The sequence below is a fragment of the Grammomys surdaster genome, unplaced genomic scaffold, assembly GCF_004785775.1.
Source record: "Grammomys surdaster isolate TR1022 unplaced genomic scaffold, NIH_TR_1.0 212, whole genome shotgun sequence".
Classification (NCBI taxonomy): Eukaryota; Metazoa; Chordata; class Mammalia; order Rodentia; family Muridae; genus Grammomys; species Grammomys surdaster.
The window spans coordinates 284,351-304,129 of record NW_021604657.1 but is presented as its reverse complement, the minus strand read 5'-3'; positions in this window follow the sequence as shown (position 1 = coordinate 304,129).

Below are 19,779 nucleotides of genomic sequence, written 5' to 3'. Positions count from 1 at the left end.
TCTCTCTCTCTCTCTCTCTCTCTCTCTCTCTCTCTCTCTCTCTCTCTTTCTTTTTAAGACTTATTTATTATGGACAGGAGCCTCACATGGCTGTCCTCTGAGAGGCCCAGCAAGCAGCAGACTGAGACAGACACAGATACTTACACTCAACCAATAAACTGAAGTTGGGGATCCCTGCGGTTTAATTAGAAAAAGGCTGGAAGAAGCTGAGGAGGAGGGCAACCTCATAAAAAGACCAGCAGTCTCAACTCCCCAGACCCCTGAGATCACTCAGACACTGAGCCACCAACCAGGCAGAATACACTAGCTGGTACGAGCCCCCAACACATACAGCAGAGGCATGCCTGGACTGGCTTCAGTGAGAGAAGAGGTGTCTAACCCTCGGGAGACTTGAGGTCCCCAGAAGTAAGAAGGTCTATCAGTGGGGCAAGGGGAAATGATGAGAAGACATTCTCTTGAAGACATGGAGGGAGAAGGAATCAGATAAGGAACTGTGAGAGAGTGGACCAGGAGGGGGGTAATGACTGGACTGTAAAAAAATAAAAGTAATTTTTTAAAAAGACTATTTATGTATATGAGTACACTGTCACTTTCTTTAGACACACCAGAAGAGGCCATCAGATTTTATTAACAAATGGTTGTGAGCCACCATATAGTTGTAGGGAATTGAACTCAAGACCTCTGGAAGTACAGTAAATGCTTTTAACTGCTGAGCCATCTCTCTAGCCCCTGAAGGTGTTTTCTTTACTGTTAATTACATGGGAAGGAAGTCTTCGGCCCCACTGTGCAGAGGAAGCTGCAGCTCACAGAAAGTTAGCAACCCTATCCAGGTCATAGCTTGTGGTAGGAACTCATGTCAAGTTCTTCTGCATCAAGTGTCCATCTTTGCTGGAATCTCCATGGCACTACATGGCACTACCAAACTGAAAAACTTTGCTCTAGGTTCATTCTTGGGGATATCCACCAGGCAAAGCAAGTAGATTTGGGAAATCTTGACCAAAGGGGCTTCTTCACCCACTGATAGATGAGACAGTGAGACGCTTCCAGGATCAGGGAACTCACAATGGAAAAAGTCTATACAGTTGGTGAGCAATAAGCAGACTCACCTGATTCTAGCCTCCCATACATCAGCTCGCTAGACATTAACATGTATTGAGTACCCAGCACATCCATACAGCCATAACCACATAGATAACACAGGATTAATATTGCCAACTTCACACTGTTACTGTGCAAGCTGAACAATACCTGTAAAGTGATTAACCTTGGACCTGGCCCATGATGACATATCTCATATTATCCCTTCCTGCCCCACATCGCATGTCAGTACGTTTGGTTTCAACACTCGTTCATCACACTTTGATTCTTCCCTCCTTCTGCCATGGTTCTTTTGTGAGGTCAACCACCATCTGATCACACAACAGGGGAAGTTAACTATTCAGTAGAGTTGAAAGCCAGGCAAGCCATGCTAAGGCTGCCTAGAGAAATAGAAAAGGATTGTAAGTACTCCTGGGCAGCACCACTATGTCTCAGCAGCTCAAAACAGTGTGAGCAGCATGAGGATGCTATACCAACAGTTCCGTAAGCATGAAGGGTGGCACACACCACATGTGTGGACCAGTTGTGTCCATGTGACAGGGAACCTGGGCATAGTCCATGATGTAGATCATGCCTGAGTGTGGGTCATCACAGCTGAGATGCAGTTAAAGCTACTGCAGGCCAGTGCACAGGGTTTTCCACCCACCCTGATAAATGACTAGGGAAGTGAATAATATTCTGGCTCACCCACCTCTAAGGCATCTGTTCTCAAGATTAATTGGAAGGTTGGCCTGCCTAAGCCTCCCATATTTCTTTGGTAAAGAAAAAAAATCATAAAATCATGTGACCTTCATATTTGGTTCATAGTGGAAACAAATCTTCTCTAGCTGCCATTTCCAGGGGGCCTGTGGGGAAATAAACCAGGAGCCATGTTTACAGGGCAGTAAATTGTGCAATCACAAATGTGGTAGGAGAGCCACGGCAGGCAGTACTGATGCCAGTATAGACTTGGTTCCAGAATCCAGCACATGACAGTTCCTATCTCCTTCTCCACTGATCTCCCAGGCCTTATGGGACATGGGCTCTCTGTGGAAGTAACCAAGGAAACAAAACCAGAGGGGAAAGAAGCTTCAGGAAATGCCTATAGAGTAAGAATGAGAGTCAAGAGGAGCTACAGAATCCATGCCAATTATCAGAGGCAGGGAAACTGAGGTAACAAGGGAAACGCTGTTCCCCACAGTCATGCAGTGTTTGAGAGGATGACCCAATATCTGTGGCCATGTTGATTTGTGACCATCCAGAGTCCCTTGCTCCTCCTGTCTTCTGTTTTTCTAAATCTTTGTCCCAAACACCAAAAGTAAAAACACACAAGATGAACACACGGTGATAATGTATGCTTTGGGAAGTTGGTGGTTTGAATGAGAATGGCTCCTACAGGCTCATTCATTTGGATACTTGGTTCTCAGTTGGTACAGCTGTTTGGGAAGGATGAGGAGGTGTGGCCTTGTTGAAGGAGCTGTCACTGGGGATGTGCTTTGAAGTTTCAAAAGCCGACACCAGGCTCTGTTTCTCTTTGTGCCTCTCTGCATCTCTCTCTGCCTCTCTATCTCTATGCTTCTCTTTGTCTCTGTCTGTCTCTGTCTCTGTCTCTCTCTCTCTCTCCATGTGTATTTTATTTGTTTAAAAACATGAAGAATCCTTGCATAGAAAAGCACACTGCTAATCCTAGCATGCAGCGGGGGACAGAGACAGGCAGACTATCTCATTATCTCTGTGACTTGGAGGCCAGCCAAGGCTGCAGAGTGTGCCTAAATAATAAAAATATGAAGAAGTCCCTGTGACCTTACTAGCTGAACCAAATGCTAAGATGATCTGGTGACCCTATACCCTGTGACTTTCCCACCTTCCCTCCTATCTCATCCCCTAGCCCATGTAAGCCATGTTCTGCACATCACTGTACTATATTTATATGTGTGAAGAGTCAGATATCTTTCTGTTTTCTTAATCTTTAAAGTCTTCATAAATCATGCACTGGGCTTGTTTTCCATTCACAATTATGTTAATATCACTCTCCAGATGGTCACTAACATTCATTCACTTGCATTCTCAGCTGTCTGGTAAGCTCTAATTTATTAGTCCTTTCTATTCCCAATAGACACGTGGGTTAATTGCTTTTTTTCTTATAAAGAGTATGGCCATGACTATTCTTATACATGTCTCCTGCTATTTAAAGAATAAGTATTGTCACATACTTACAAAGGCACTGCTGAAAGGCAGCGAAGGTACGCATTTCAATTTTACAGAAGAACCACAAACTCCTTCTTGGAGGGATCACAGAAGCTTGTTTCTCCATAACCAAGTAGAAGCAGCAGTGCCGTTACACATTCTTCTAGTGTACGAAATTATGAAGCATCTTGAAATGTTTCCATGCAAATGGATATAAAATGGAATCCAGTGTGGTTCTGGTTTCCACTTCCATGTGCTTAGCTATTGTGAACTTTATTATCTGGGATGCATCTGCTTCTTCTCCCTTTGCTCTGAGTATTTTGCATTGGTCTGAGAATTTCCCCCTGGTAGGATATTCTGAGTCTTTGATTCACATTATCCTGCCTCCTCTGTAGCTCATCTTCCTACTTCCTGTGAATGTCCTGAGAGGATGACTTCTTACTTTGAGTAAGGTGAGATCTATCCCTCTTTACATTTGTGCTACTCCACTTGATTTTTGCCTTCTCTGAGCACTCCCAGCCCTGAGTTAGATTTTACTGTTTATATTGCTTGAGTTATTTTGATGCTTTTACCATCATCCTCTGTATGTAGGGAAGGGGTGTATATGTTCAGGTGAACCTGTGCGTAAACTTGTGTGCATATATGTGTATATGTGTGTTTATGTGGAGGCCATCAGATAACCTCTGTTCTCATTCCTCAGATAGCATGCATTTTTGTTTGTTTGTTTGTCTTTGAGGCAGGGTTTATCACTTACCTGGGGCTTGTTAGGTAGATTGGGCTGGCCAGTGAGCCCCAGAGATCTACTTGTCTCCTCCATTACAGCACTAGAATTTTAAACATGCACAAGTAGGTCAGGCTTGAGGGAGGGCAGTTCTGGAGCTCAAATGTGGTTCTTCATGCTTTCAAGGCAAGCACTTCATGAACTAAGCTCTCTTCTATCAACCATGACCCACCCATCCCGAATATACAATGAGGAATCAGTTATGGAAAACTGATTCATACATGACCACCCAGCTCATAGCAGCTTTCTGGAAGTCAGACCCCAAAACCTTGTCTGTCTGCACTGGCTTGGCTTCATAGACCCTTGGTTCGTCTCTCTCCTCTGCCATGGGTGTGTTCATTTGCAGCAGACACTTCAGGGACTCCACTGCATCATGGCTAGTGCTAAGGTCTAGGGACAAAGAGAAGCAAAGCAGGTCATGATCTCCATCCTTAAATTTTTTTGTATTGCAAGGATTGACTGTGTCCTGGTACGGTTTTGTAGGAGACATCTGAACATAGATTTTTACAACTGTTTTTACGGGGATGGGGAGACTTAGAAATGATAAATAAGAACATTCTTGAAGGAAATGGCACTAGCATAGGTAGAGAGGCAGAGATAGTGAAGGACATGTACAAGCACACAGGAGGAAGTAGCAGAAAGAGACCAGAATCATGGACTCAGGCCAGATTGAAAATGACCTTGAGCGTTGTGCCAGCTGGCAAGGACATTAGCCTATGGGCAGTTTGTCTTTGATTTTTGAGGCTCTGAAAGCTGATCTATAAAGCTGCCAATATCCTAACATCCCTCCCAAAGTTTCTCTCTAGGAAGTTTCTCTCCACTAGAATTGGAAACCCTCATTTTCAGTGTGGCATACAGAGCTTTGCTATGCCACAGATATGTTTTTGCTCAGAAATACCTGTAAGAGTCTGTCCTTTCTGCCACACTACCAGTGCCACCACCATTATCAACTATTGAAGGAATAGTCAGAATGCTGACCCTAGGTTTCACCCTGAGAGAGCTGGGGCCACCCATAGAGACAACAATGGAGATTAACCATCACACACAGAATTTTTTTTTCTTTTATTATCTGTAGCCTCTGGGAATTAAAGAGGATCCAGACCGACAGTTATACTGTGACAAGAATGTTCTATTTCCTTCCATATACCCTGTCTATAAAAGGGTGTGGTGACTTGCTCCATCCCAAACCCCTGGTTGCTCTGCTGATATCAAATATACCTTGTTTCTCATAACTATTGTCCCCTATGTGGGTCATTAAGAGAGGAGGATGTTACATCCAATCTCCTTTGACCACTGATGTCAGAAAGTTGCTGTATCAGAAGCATAGATTGGACATTTTCTCCATCCATACCCATGTCAACGTCATTGAAAATAAAGGAGTAAGTGAAGAAAACCCTTTCCAAGAATTTTCTCCTAGGTAGTAATAAAGACTTTGTCATACCTACAGTCACAAATCCTCATTCATGAACATGAAATGTGGTCCCCAAGAGAAAACAACCAACCGCCTTCATTTCCATATCATAATAGTGACCGTCCTCACGGTGTCAATGGAATTCAATGTGCATTTATCATCTTGTTTGTGTTTGATTTCACTGACCCCAGAGACCCATGCAAGGTAAAACAAACCAAGTGACTTGCTGAGGTCAGGGCAGAGGGAACAGAGAGCTAGAAGTGAAGGAGTTGGGGCTGGAAAGAGATGGAGTGTCACACAAAAACCCACATGAGCTGAACACCCAGACCAATACAGGAACATGGAGGTTTATGCATACTTTATCAGGATTATTATTAACCTATTAAATAAAATATAATGCAAGAGATTTTTATTTTGATTAAAGAATAAGCTCTATTTGTTTTTAATATATTTCCCGTTGCCTACAGATTGACTTACAGACATTTTCAGCAGTCCAAATGCTTCACAAATGGACTACAATGTACATATGTTACAATGTATGTATGTATGTATGTATGTATGTATGTATGTATGTGTTTTTATGTTGGTGACCCAATGGGTTTAATTGGGGAAAGTTGCTTCCAGAGACATGAACAACTTACTAGTGGCTACCCCACTAAAGAAGGCCTCTCTGCAATCATTAGCTGCCTATATATCTTCACAACTACAAATGTAAAAGCATTTCTCTGTGACATCATAGTTGGGTCAAGGACAGTGAAAGCCCCAGTCTTCTCTCAACTGAGAGACAAGTTTTGTCCCAGTGCCAGAGCTCAGTCTGACTCTATAGCTAATGATGGGACATATTTAGAAGATCAGAGGCAGTCAGGTCACTGAAAGGCAGAATAATCATATTTTTGATTTTTGAAATGTAATTTATGGTCAGAGATAAAGCAGGGGAGAAAAGTAGAAGTCTGAAACTCATAAATACCAATTTATCGTCTTCGGCATGGGAAAGTAAGACCAAGACTTCAGGGTTGTTACAAGGAATACTTAAAACACTGACTACATGAAACAGCATATGAATAAATTTATGATTTAGATGGGGGTTGTATTGATTTGCTAGGGTTACCATAGCAACAACACATCATAGACAGTATCATAGCCCTACAGTGGGCTAAATGTACCATTGCTTTCCTCTGGATAAGTTAACAGATGGAAGAACTAGATGATGTTACTATGTCATGAACTGAATTGTATCCCCAAACTTCCTACACTGGAGCTGCAGTCCACCACACAGTATCTTTGGAGACAAGTGTTTACAGAAGTACTTAGTCCATAGGTGTCTCTTCCAATGCAAAGGATCATAAGAAGAAACTTGGATATGGCTAGCTTATGGCAGAGCAAAGGCTGGCTGAGAACACTGCTAGAATGCAGCCAACTTGAAGCCTAGGAGCAAACCACCCTGCCACACCTTAATCTGCAATTCCAGATTATTTTGTTATGATGATGATGATCAAGCAGGAAAATACATTTTTCCTCTAATGAAATTTATTGAAAAAAGAAAGCTGAATTTTCACTTATTTGTAAATTTAAAACAGGTTCTTTAAGATGTACTGACAAATTAAGAAAGAATAAGTGTGTGTGTGTATGTGTGTGTGTATACACTTGTGGGTATATGTGTACATGCTGTGTTTGCATACGTATACTTGTATTAATCTATATGTGTATTTGTCTATGCAAGTATGGATTATGTGTCCATGTGTGCATATTCCCCATATAGTCCATCCACTAACAGATATCCCATATGTAGCACCTGGCTGTATATTTGGCCCCAGAACCTTCCAATACAATGAAGGCTATACTGAGCTATGACTCATCTCTGCTAGGTTAATTCCTTTCTCCTAAAGTAGTGATTCTCAACTGTCCTAGTGTTGTGACCCTTTAATACAGTTCTTCACATTGTGGTGACTCCAAACCATAAAATTATCTTTATTGCTACATCATACCTAATTTCCTACTGCTATAAATTTGGTAATATAAACATCTGTGTTTTCTAATGATCTTAGGCAACCCCTGTGAAAAGGTTGCTCGACCCTCAAGAGTCCATGACCCACAAGTTTGAGAAATACTGCACTAAGGGATCCTAGAGCCAACCTGGTGCCCAGTTCTAACCTGCTATCGCACCATCCCAATGGGATGCAGACACAAGGTTTGCATATCTCTGCTTGGGCCTTCCTTTGTGCTTATAACATTTTTAGGGTCTTAAATCTTGTCCATTGTCGCTGAGAATTCAGGCTTCCATTGGATTATTGAGGGCATGTAGCAAATTCACCCTCATGAAAGCTGAGCTCAGCAAATGGCTAAGCCAAAGCCATCTAGCCCCAAGGCTCCAAGTGAATCTCAGCTCATTCCCCTTGGAAGATTGCTGGCAATCAGCGGCCTTTAGATTTATGTAACCTAAGTTAAATTCAGTAAAAACCATGCACTAATTACATAAAGAGTATTCACATGTGTTGGTTAAACTGGGACAGGTGAACAAGACACAGGAAACTGGAGCAAGAAAGCTCCCAGCAGCTTCATAGATATTTTCTTTAGATTCATGGCATGGAGATAATTTTTTCTCACCTTACCAATAGTAATAGATATTTATCAAGTGTTCATAAAATGCCAGGCTTTCCTGAAGTTGGGCTCCAGTGGAGGAGCAAAGACCTTGGAGAGGGGTATGTGGCATTTAGCAAGCTTCTCCCTCCTCTACCCACAAAACACTAGCCACCATGTTTGCCTTATAGAGGTCATGGTGAAAATAAAATGGTATTGCTAAGTAGTTGCTCAATTCAGAGAACTTCCTAGTCTACTGCCATTAACTGATCCTATTTAAAACACTCAGAGCCAGCTGAGGGGATTGGTCCTACTATTATTTTAACTGGTAAGGAGTTGGTCATACCTCAACACGATCTTGCTGAGGGTCCTCCTGCTAACTCATTAGAGGCAGGCCTCCATTGTGTAATCCACAGGTTATCCGATCTGTGGTTTGCACAGGTCTTTAGACTTCTGTGCTTTTCCTCCTGGCCACTTGCCAGCTGGCTCTTTCCCTGCTAATTAGCACCTCAACCACAGTTCAGCAGGGGAAATCCAAGCCCTAAGACTCTAGCAGCTCAACTGTGTGGTTTAAGTGCTTTGAAAAAGAGACTTAAAGACTTGAGAAGTTTGATAAGACATCTAAACAGTGATACATGTATTTTCAGTTATCAGTGGAAGCCAGTACTCACCCTCTCTCTCTCTCTCTCTCTCTCTCTCTCTCTCTCTCACTGCATTCGTGTGTGTGTGTGTGTGTGTGTGTGTGTGTGTGTGTGTGTGTGTCTTACTGGGAATTAAACCTGAGATATCTCACATGTGAAGCAAGCCATAGCCCAAGCTAGCCTTTTTCTAAATGCCCATTTTTTTCTCCATGATCTTATATTCTCCTACTAGTCAGTAATTGAGAATGGAATGTTATATTTAAGCAATTGCCTGATCCTCAGACTTCGAGGTTCCTTTATATATTCTGTCTTTAAGTGGAAATGTCTCAAAAAATTCTGTCAGAATTTCTGTGCAACTTAGATGTCACCACCAACAGCACTGGTCCTATTAGGATGTGTGCCAGTGGACAAATATGCACTAGTCTTCCCCAGGGAAGCCTGACTGCAGGCAGACATGTCAAGAGAGGCAGAGACTGTACGTGAAGGTCGATTCAGCCCCTGTGAATGTCAGGTATGGTTCTTTCCTCAGTCACATGCATTTATGGTAAAACAACCAAGAATGAACCATATGAGGGGTCACATTTGCCAAGAACGCTTGTAAGAATTCACCACAGAATCATTTTTCAAAATCCAATGGGCATCACCCCAACTCGGCAGTCTACAGGCATCACCCCAACTCAGCAGTCTACAGGCATCACCCCAACTCAGCAGTCCACAGTTGCCTCTCGTTTTAGCTAAGTTCTTACACAGCATCTTGAGTAATAAAGGCAATCAAACTAACAAAGCACATAAACTCCAGGCCTAGAGGGGTTGATGCTCTATCAGGATTCCACCCAAGAAAAGGATTAAGCAAAATATCTTTACAACATATATCACGTTTGATCAATCATTACAGTTCTTAAAGTCCATTCCCATCAATCATGTTTCCTTTTTTTTTTTTCCTGTCTGTGTGGTGTATGCATGTGCACATAGACCAGAGGTGAATATCTGTTTGTTGTTCCTGTTGTGGTTTGTACAGGTATAGCCTCCACAGACCCATGTGTTTGAATGCTTGGACCACAAGGAGTTGGCACTATTAGGAGGTGTGGCCTTGTTGGAGGAAGTGTGTCATTGTGGGGACAGGCTTTGAAGTTTCCTATGCTCAAGCTATGCCCAGTGTGACATATAGTCTCCTGCTGCCTGCAGATCATGATATAGGACTCTCAGCTTCTTCTATAGTACCATGTCTGCCTCCACACCACCACGTTTTCTACCATAACAATAATGAAAGACCCAACTTAATGTTCTCTTTCATGAGAGTTGCCATAGTCATGGTGTCTCTTCACAGCACAGACAGCTCCTCATGTTATTTCATGATACGTAATTTCTCACCTGGAGCTTTCCATTGCAACCATTAAGGCTGGCCAGTAAGCCCCTGGAATCCTCTTATCTCTGCCTTACACCAAACTCAGGTCCACATGCTTGCCCAGTTAATATGTTACCTTCGTGGCCATCTCCATGGGACCCATCAAACAACTGAAAACCTCAAATTCTTTTCCTTAGCATTTTTAAGTAGATAATGGACACACCGGGCATAGTAAATGCCCCCTATGGGTAGGACTGAATTACTTGATTCAATAGCTTGCACTTCACACCTGAGCTGTACAAATACAGAGCTTCCTAGTGATAGGACAGAGAGCACAGCTGTAGTTGATGGATGAGTGACAGAAAGTGTCCTTTTGATTGTTAATCTACTGTGATGATTGATAGATAGATAGATAGATAGATAGATAGATAGATAGATAGATAGATAGATAGAAATATATCATCAAAAATACTACAGATTCATTAAAACCAGGCTTATAAAAACATTAGTGAAAGGTCTTTGCCACCACACACCTGTCCTACAAATGTCATGTTTATAATGAAAAGTAGCTTGTTTTTTGCATGTTATTAATATTGCTACTAGTGTTCTTCAGGCATTTGCATGATACTCCCAAATCAGGTTTGTATCCCAGTGACCAGCAGCATCAGCCCCATCAATACTGACTGCCATCAATGTCCCTGTTATGATCCTCCAAGCTCCATAAAATCTTCTTAGGAAATAGTTATCAGGAATTACAGGTGTGTTTTTTCCTGAGATGTGAAAACAGGAGCAATTCATTGTTTTTATCAATCACAATCGATAATGGGAAAAGAGACAAATATACAAACTCCTTTTTATTCAAGATTTACATTCTCAAAGTCTCAATCTCTTTGCCAAAAAGAAAGAAAGAAAAAAAAGAAAAAAAATGTTTTAATGGGAAAGAATTGGGTTTGTAGCACAGACTGTTATCCAGACCCTCAAGTTCAAAATAACTTACAGTTTCCCAAGTTTTCCAAATAAACAAAAATATCTCATTCTAAACTATTTCCATTCAACTTTAAAACAAGCCCCCTGAATTTCTGAAATAACATATTTTATGAGTTTCTGGGTACAGAGAAATGCCAGGGAACCAATCCAGGGAATGAAAGGTTCATTGATGAGGGGAATAAATAGACAACTCTCCATATCTCCAGAATTCTGCAAGTACCAGTTCAATAATAGCAAAGAGGCACCCAAGCAGGCTAATTCCACTATTTCCAGAGCCTGGCTCACAAGTATGGGCAAAGACTTTCATAGATTCAAAGGAAGATATAGACTAATAGGTTCTGTGACTCGATCTGTGAACTGTCTGTTAGTAGTAGTGTGTTCTGGATAAAACAACCTTCAGATGTGAGTATCAGAGGGGTCCCCAAGGAACGCACCATCACATGGAGCTGTTATATACTAGCTCTGAGAGGAGCAAAGCCCTCTCTAGTTCACACAGAAAATCAGTCCCAGTAGAAAAGGCTATCCCAGCATCCCCTCTGCACCAAGGCCCTTTCCCGCCCTGAACAGCTAGATGCAAACCTTCAAGGGAAAGGTCCTTAACTATCCCCCCAATCACTGATATCCATAAAGCAGTGTGGCCACAGGAGAAGAGCACAGGCTTCCAAGCCAAACAGTTGGGGTTTAAGCTCAATTCTACCTTTTACTGCAAACTTTTCATAATACAATTTATTCTTTTTACCATAGGATGGGAGGGTTATGTGCAAGTCATTCACAGCCAGCCAAGGGCCTGAGATAGTCAAGATTTTTCTCCCTCAGCATGATGGTTCAAATCTTTCTGTAATCTAACATGTGCATAAGTATTAGATTGTCATAGCCCACACAGGATACTATACCAAAGTATCACATATGAGATGCTTATAAATCAGAGAATTGTTTCACTTTTATGATAGCTGGAAGACTAAGGTCAAGGTAGATTCTATGCCTGGTGTGGCCTAATTCCTGGTTCAGAGCCTATGCTTTTACATGGAGGCGGGAGCCAACTGGCTCCTGGAGCCACACTTATGGAGTCTTCATTATGAGTCACCAATCTGAACTCATGACATCTCACCCCTTAATACTGTCAACTAAGGAGTTAGAATCTCTTGAATTTTGACAGGACACAAGCACATATTCAACTCAATATATAACAGATAGAATACTATATACATATTCTAGTACAATATGCACTGTATAAGATACACACATACATATATGTGTGTATGTATGTATTTAGGATACTGTTGTATGCATTCAAACTCCACATAAAATACACTTTGTATATATCAGAGACAGAAAAAATAGGGCCCCCAGCTGCTTTCAGGCTTCCCTAGATCTCACCAGAGAAGTCCCTCAAACCCCTTCTCAATACAAAGAAAATAATTTCCATTTTGCCTTTGAGCTATGTTTTTGGTAGAAAAAAAAAGTAGAGTCTCTGGCCAAAAAAAAATTCCTTCTGTCAAACTTAGAAAAACTACTTTGGCAGGGAAACAGCAACCCCTTTGGTCTTGGAGATCAAAAAAGAACTCCCAAGCATGGCATGACTCTGTATATATATGTGTGTGTGTTCATATCTGCGTGTATCTGAATATATCCATGTATGTCTGCATGTGTCTTCATGTGATATCACCAAGTAACCCCAGTAACTGTCACTCTGGTAGGACTGCTACCTGCTACTGTCAGCCATTCTGTCCTTGGGCTGTTCTACTCTAGTTATTGGAACTCTTTCTTGCTCCAGATGTCACCAGCAATTACTTTCTGGAGTCACATCAGCCAAGTGTGCTTCCTAGTCTAACCTTTAAAAACCAAGCATTACTTCCAGATGCTTCAGGACTTACCATTCTTCATAGGAGAGACCTTTACCATTCCTTTACCATTCTCCATAGGAGAGACCACAGCTAGAGTGAATGTGCCTTGAGACAGAATCTTAGGAAATATCTGCCTCGGTACCATAGCAAGATGAGATCTTGAACATAGCAGAAACAAAATAAAACGTTCGCCAGGCAAGCATATAAATAAATAGGGAGGGCATGCCTCCTCATTAATCCACCCAACAAGCAAGAAAACAGCACTGATGGCTTTCACATCTATGCCAAAGTTACACAGTACAGGCTGTGTCCCCAAGAAATTCAGGGCTCACAGAGATACCATCTTGCCAAAGTCTCATTTCTGCTGCCATGATAAAATACTCCTACATGACCAAAAGTAACACAGGAGAGGAAGGGGTTTGTTTGGCCCACAATCCAGTGGTGCATTCCATTACTGCAAGGAACTCAAAGAGGCAGACGCTTGAGACAGCCAGTCACATGACATCCATAGTCGAGAGCATAGAGAAACGAGTACAGTCTTGCCACCTTCCTGGTCTCATCTAAACTTCTTCACTTTTATATAGTTTGAGCCCCAGCCCAGGACGTGATGCTGTGTGCAGTTGGCTCTCTTCCTCCCACATCAATTAGCAAACAGGACAGTCCCCAAAGACATGCCCACAGGACAAGCTGCTCTAGACAGTTCCTTGATTGAGACTCTAGGTTGTGGCAAGACGACAATTAAAATCCAAATATCATACACTGTACCTCTAGTGGTGGATAGATGTGCAGCAGATGCAGAAGCACAGCATATCCGGGGTGGCCATGCCCTTGCAGATCTGGAGTATATAGCAACAACTGCCCAAGGGCCAGACATTCCAAAACGGTATGGACAAATGCTCAATGGTCAGGATGAAGAGGACCCATCTCCTTCTAAGTTGAAACTGGCACACTAAGCAAAGCACTGTGCTGACAGCCTTGAACATCCCACTCACAAATGAAAGGACATTTATTTGAAAAATCGTACTCCCTTTCACAATACAGTTTAATTTTGAATTAACTATTTTTACAGCCATAACTTACAGAAGATACACTGGGACATGTGTTTTTAATTACTGCTCTCAGGTAGCCCACACCAAGCAAGCTGACCTGGTACAATGGGTTTTTCATTGTTCTTAAACATGCAAACACATTTACCATCATTCTACCCCTGTCCTGCTCCAACCCCCACCATGGATCTGCTCTGCCAGGTCTCTCCTTTGTGAAGAACACAGGCTACTGGCACTCTACACAAAGAAATCAGGAATCTTAGAGAAGGCAAAGCAGAATTTGGATGAGGCCAGTAATCCATAAGTAGTTGTCATTTCTCATCTTTCATGTTACTCTGGAATCATGTTTACATGGACATTATTCTATTATGGGCAATGAAGTCATCAAAGTGTGATGACTCTGTATATGGCTCTCTCTCTCTTCTCAAACAACCCCAGCTTCTCCTATTGTCAGCTTCCTTTTCTGTCCAAGTCATCCAAATGTCCTAGAAATCGGTTCCTTATTATTAGCATTTGAAACCTTGCCACACTGCTTTTGCATCTTAAATGCCCTTAGTGGGTTTTTTTTTTTTTGGTCAGGAAATGGTGTTGCCAATTTTCTCTTCAAAGGACCTTAGTGATTTGAATAAAGTTACATGAAAAAAATCCCATAGGGAGAAACAAAGCTAGAACAAACTAGAGATTTTCCGAGTTGCACTCCAGTCCCATATATTCCTGAGCAAGTTAAGATGAGTCAAGTTTGCAGATACAGTCCCTGCTTTGATCTATGTGTCTGCCACATCTTATTCTTTTACCACATGGGTAGTGCTTTCCTAAAGAGATAATAAAAAGAGATGGGAAATTGGCTTTATGGTAGATTATGGTATTATATGCACATGAGCACATCTTTTAACATAACCAAATGTAAGTATCAGTTTCATTCCTTTTTTTTAAGATTTATTTATTTTATGTATATGAGTACACTGTCCTGTCACTGTCTTCAGACACATCAGAAGAGGGCATCAGATTTCATAACAGATGGTTGTGAGCCACCATGTGGTTGTTGGGAATTGAACTCAGGACCTTTGGAAGAGCAGTCAGTGCTCTTAACCACTGAGCCATTTCTCCAGCCCATCAGTTTCATTCCTAATGTAGTAGTTTGAATAGGTTTAGCCCCCATAGACTCACACGTTTGTTTGCTTGGCCCACGGGAAGTAACACTATTAGGTGGTATGGCTTTGTTGAAATAGGTGTGGCCTTGTTGGAGGAAGTGTGTCACTGTGGGGGTGGGCTATGAAGTCATATGTTCAAGCTCTGACCAGTGTGAGACACAGTAGTCTCCATCTGCTGCCCCTGGAAGAAGATGTAGAACTCTCAGCTACTCTAGCACCATGTCTGCCTAGAAGCTGCCATGCTTCCCACCATGATGATAACAGATTAAACCTCTGAAACTGTTAAGTCATCCACAATTAAATGTTCTACTTTATAAGAGTTGCCTTGGTCATGGTGTCTCTTCACAGCAATAAAACCCTAAGACACTCGACCTTTAGTAATTTCCCCCAAATCAGAGACCAGACCTGCTGGGATTTTGGTGTCCATAGTCTCTCCGTATTCACAAACCTGATAGCTACGTAAAATTCAGACTTGGAAGAGCTTAGGAGGATACCTTGTTCACAGCACTGAGTTCTCAGATGAACAAACTGAGGCCCAGAGAATGCGGAAAGCTAGGCTCCACTTTCAGCTAAACAGCATCTCCAGCATGATGGGGAAACCAGGCCTCCTGAACGCAAGCCAGATCCTTCCCTTCTGCACCATGAGCTCATGTTTGGCAGTGAACTACCCCACAAAAGCACTGTGTAGTGCATCACCACCAATGGCCAAGGACAGAGGAGTAAAGGTGTGTGATGCCGAGTGCAGTGTTGGAAGTGATCAGTACAGACGAGGTCATGGATGACACACATCTAGATTAAGCTGTACACAAGACGCCAAAGCAGACTGGATGGATTTGGAGACATTTCTATCGAATCCCTTTCTCTGAATTCCAAGAAATCAGTCACTGAACCAGAAAGTCACTCTGTGGTCACCTGATAAAATGGTGGAATGAACAGTTTGAGATGAAAAACTGAGGTCATCTTACAGAACTCCATCCAGCATGAATTATGAACCAATGGTGGCTTTCTTCCTGTTAAAATGACTAATCTCTTCCAGCCACTCACTAGGCAGTTTGCATCATCATCATCTTGACATAAAACCATCTAAAAGAAATACACATATAATAGGATTGTTTAAAAAAATTCTCTGAGAGACAATGTAAAAAATGTGAAAGCAACTTCCTTAAAGATGATGAAGAGTTGAATATGGAAAAGTTCCAATGTACATTTGCTTCCCTAAGCTGAACACGGTAGGAGGCTCTACAGGTGACGCTCCCTCTGAGAGCCTGCTGCTTTATTTAAGTGGACTTTTAAAAAATAGTGTGCTGATGGAAGTGCCACTCACCATTAATTATCAACTAAGAATTTAGCAGGTAAGAACAGACCTTGGAGTCGGCCTATTTTGGCAGAAGGGCATTTGCCTCTAATATGATCTTGGGTATTAAATCAGTGGATTAGTCTTGCTCCAGATGAGCCAAGAGGCTTTTTATAATTCTCTTCTCTCCAAAAGTAAACCACAGTCAAAACTAGGTCACAGATGCAGTTTGAAAATAATGACTAACATCTGCATATCCCAGTTATGGCTTCAAGACTGTATTCACAACCATTATCTCATTGAATGTACACACACACACACACACACACACACACACACACACACACATTTGAGGCAGATACTTCTAAATTAGGGCTCAAAGGGCATGCAATGAGTCAATGACAAAACTGGAATCCCTGACATTCGCCCACCCTCTGCATATCAGCCAAGCCATCAACTAAAGTTACAGCTGTCACAGAACACCTGTAAGTTACCTGGAGCCCAAGTAGCAAAGATCTACAAATGGCTACATTTGCCTTGTTGGTTTGTGGGAAGACACCTGAAAGAAATGACATTCTAGGCATCACAGAAACATGCTCACTTGATATACAGCTATTCTGACCTCTGATGCTTTTTCTTGTTTCTTAAAGGACCTAAATTTCAGGTTCTCAGCCATTAAATAAGTGAAAGATAAGTTCTGTCTAACATAGAACCCATTTGGTTGTGATTTTGACAGTGTTCACTTTTAAAAGAATAAAGTATAAAGCAGGCAAGATTTTTCTTGTTCTTCAGAAAGGCATATTCCTGAGGTTTGCCCAAAACTACTGTACCACCAACACTCAGTTGATCTGCAAGTTTATATTGAATGCTGGCAAGGTCTTCTTCACACATTCACTGATATTTCCTTTCTTCAGAATGGTAACTCCAGTTCGGAAATGAGATGTCAACGAGGAATTTTCAGCAATTTTTTTGTACATATCTGAGCTTAAGTGTTGGAACCCAGACAGAAAATTCAGGATTAGAGAAGAGATCTTTGCCAGGCTAAATTCTTCAGAATCCTCATGGTGGCAGGAGGAGAGGTTAAGAATAATGCTGAAGGAGAGGCTCCTGGGTCCCACAGCTCTTCTCAGTGGAAGATGGCCAACTTTGGAATGACTGACTCCAGACAGCCTCCCAAGGCAAACTTTCAGTTAGGGGAGTCTGAAGCCTACATTGGAAAGGAAAGTTGGGGAGGATCCTTTGTTGGATTCTAAAGCCGACTTTCATTTCCAAGAATCTCTACATTTAAGAGCACAGTGTAATTTTTTTATTATGAAGAGAGAAAGATGCACTTCCTAAACGGAAACACATTTTATATATAATCTTCAGAAGCAAAAACTCCTTGGGCTATCACAGAAGTAAACTTGAGGCGGTACAATTTTACATTTTAAAATCTAAGAGGTAGGGATCTGGGAGTATAGCGCAGTGGAGACACTTGTGTGGCACTTACAGAACTCTTAGTTTATTCATTAGCAGCAGCAACAATAACAACACACACACACACACACATACACACACACACACAAAGTGAAAACATATTTGAAGTTAAACCTAAACAGTATCAAATCAATCAAGTATATGAGTTTCATCTTTTATTAACCATGGAGTGGTATAGTTAAAGTCTCTTCCACATCATTACCACATTGATTGTGTAATATGTTTGGGCTGATAGAAAAAATTAAAAAATCACAAATTTGGTGACTGAAACTATACAAACTTTTTTTTTATAGTTCTGGAGACAGAAATCCAAGGTCTTTGTGTTGGTTGGCAAGGTTCTCTTGGAGTGTCTCTTCTTGCTTTGCAGAGCACATCTCTCCCTGATCCTTCACCTGATCCTTTCATGTTCTACGTGCCTGAGTCATAAGCTCTATTTATTTTTGCAGTAAAGGGACTTGAGCCTAAGGTCTTTCTTATGCTCGGCAAACAGTCTACAGCTGAGCTATATTCTCTTCCCCTTCTTCTTACAAAGCTATAAAATAGAATACACTCATATGGCTGGGTTTTACAAAATACTTGTATGAATAACCATTATCTACAAATATAGTCATATTCTGAGGTACTGTAGTTTAGGGATACAAATTTAGAGAGAGATGATCCAACTTGTCACATCCTTCTGCTCCTCAGAATCAAGCCCTTCATGAATATACAACATGGTCACTCATTCCAATATCCCACAAAGTATTCACTTTATCAACCCCAAAATGCCATCTAGATCAGGCATGTAAGCAATTCAAGGTATGATTCACCCTGAGGCAGGATTTCTCTCTGTGTGAACTAGTCAAACAAGAAGAGTTCTCTGCCTCTGAAACAGAACAGTGAGAAAAGCACTGCATGGTCATTTCCATTCCAAAATAGAAAACTCGGAAAGCAAAAAGGGCCAGTGGATCACAAGAAAGACTGAAGATGAGGTTGCATGAAGGCTGGATGCCCCAGTGTTGGGGAATGTGAGGGTGGGGAGGCAGGAGTGAGTGGGTGGGGGAATACCCTCATAGAAGCAGGGGCGGGGGATGGGTTAGGGGATTTCTGGGGCGGGAGGAATGGGGAAAGGAGTTAACTTCTGAAATGTAAATAAAGTAACCAATTAAAAATAAAGAAATGATGAAAAATCAAGCTTATAATTTGTTTTTCTAGCTGGCTGTTCCAAATCAGATTAAAAGAGATAATGGAAATGAATATTGGAGTCTAGAATTTGAGACTTTTTGTCAAAACTTTAATATTATCCATATTACAAGGATTCCTTATAATCATCAAAGACAACATATTGTGGAATGGGCTCATGGAACTTTAAAACAATATTTTCACAAAATAAAAAAGGGGGAGTTATATCCCCATACACCACAAATTTATTTAAATCATGTTCTTTCTATTTTAAATTTTTAAAAACTTGGATGCCAAGGAACTCTTTGCTGAGTGTCTATGGCACCCCATAACTAAGCATATTTATGCCTAGGTGAAATGGAAGGATCCACTTACTGGCATATGGTATAATTCTGATCAGGTATTTAATATGAGGAAGAGGACATGTTTGTGTTTTTTCTGCAGTATGCTGAAGGAGCATGGTGGCTGACAGAGTGATTAGTGAGACATGCTGATGCAGGGACAGAGAATGATGCTGACCTGTGAGCTTGCTGAGTGCCTGACAGTGGTGACCAGGAAGCTGTATTGGACATATGTTCCTGACCCACCTTTGCTTGTCTATATCCCAGATGGGACAAGCTGCCTTGCCTCAAGCTTTTAGACCTTGTGGGACAGAGAATCAAAAAGAGAAGTTATAATGACTTGTATTTTTCTTAAATGTGACAACTTATTCTGACTCAAGTGTGGACTGGGCTAGAAATCAATTCAATATTGGAAATAACAGTCTTCATTTGGAAGGCTGGTTCTGGACATTTTCAGAGA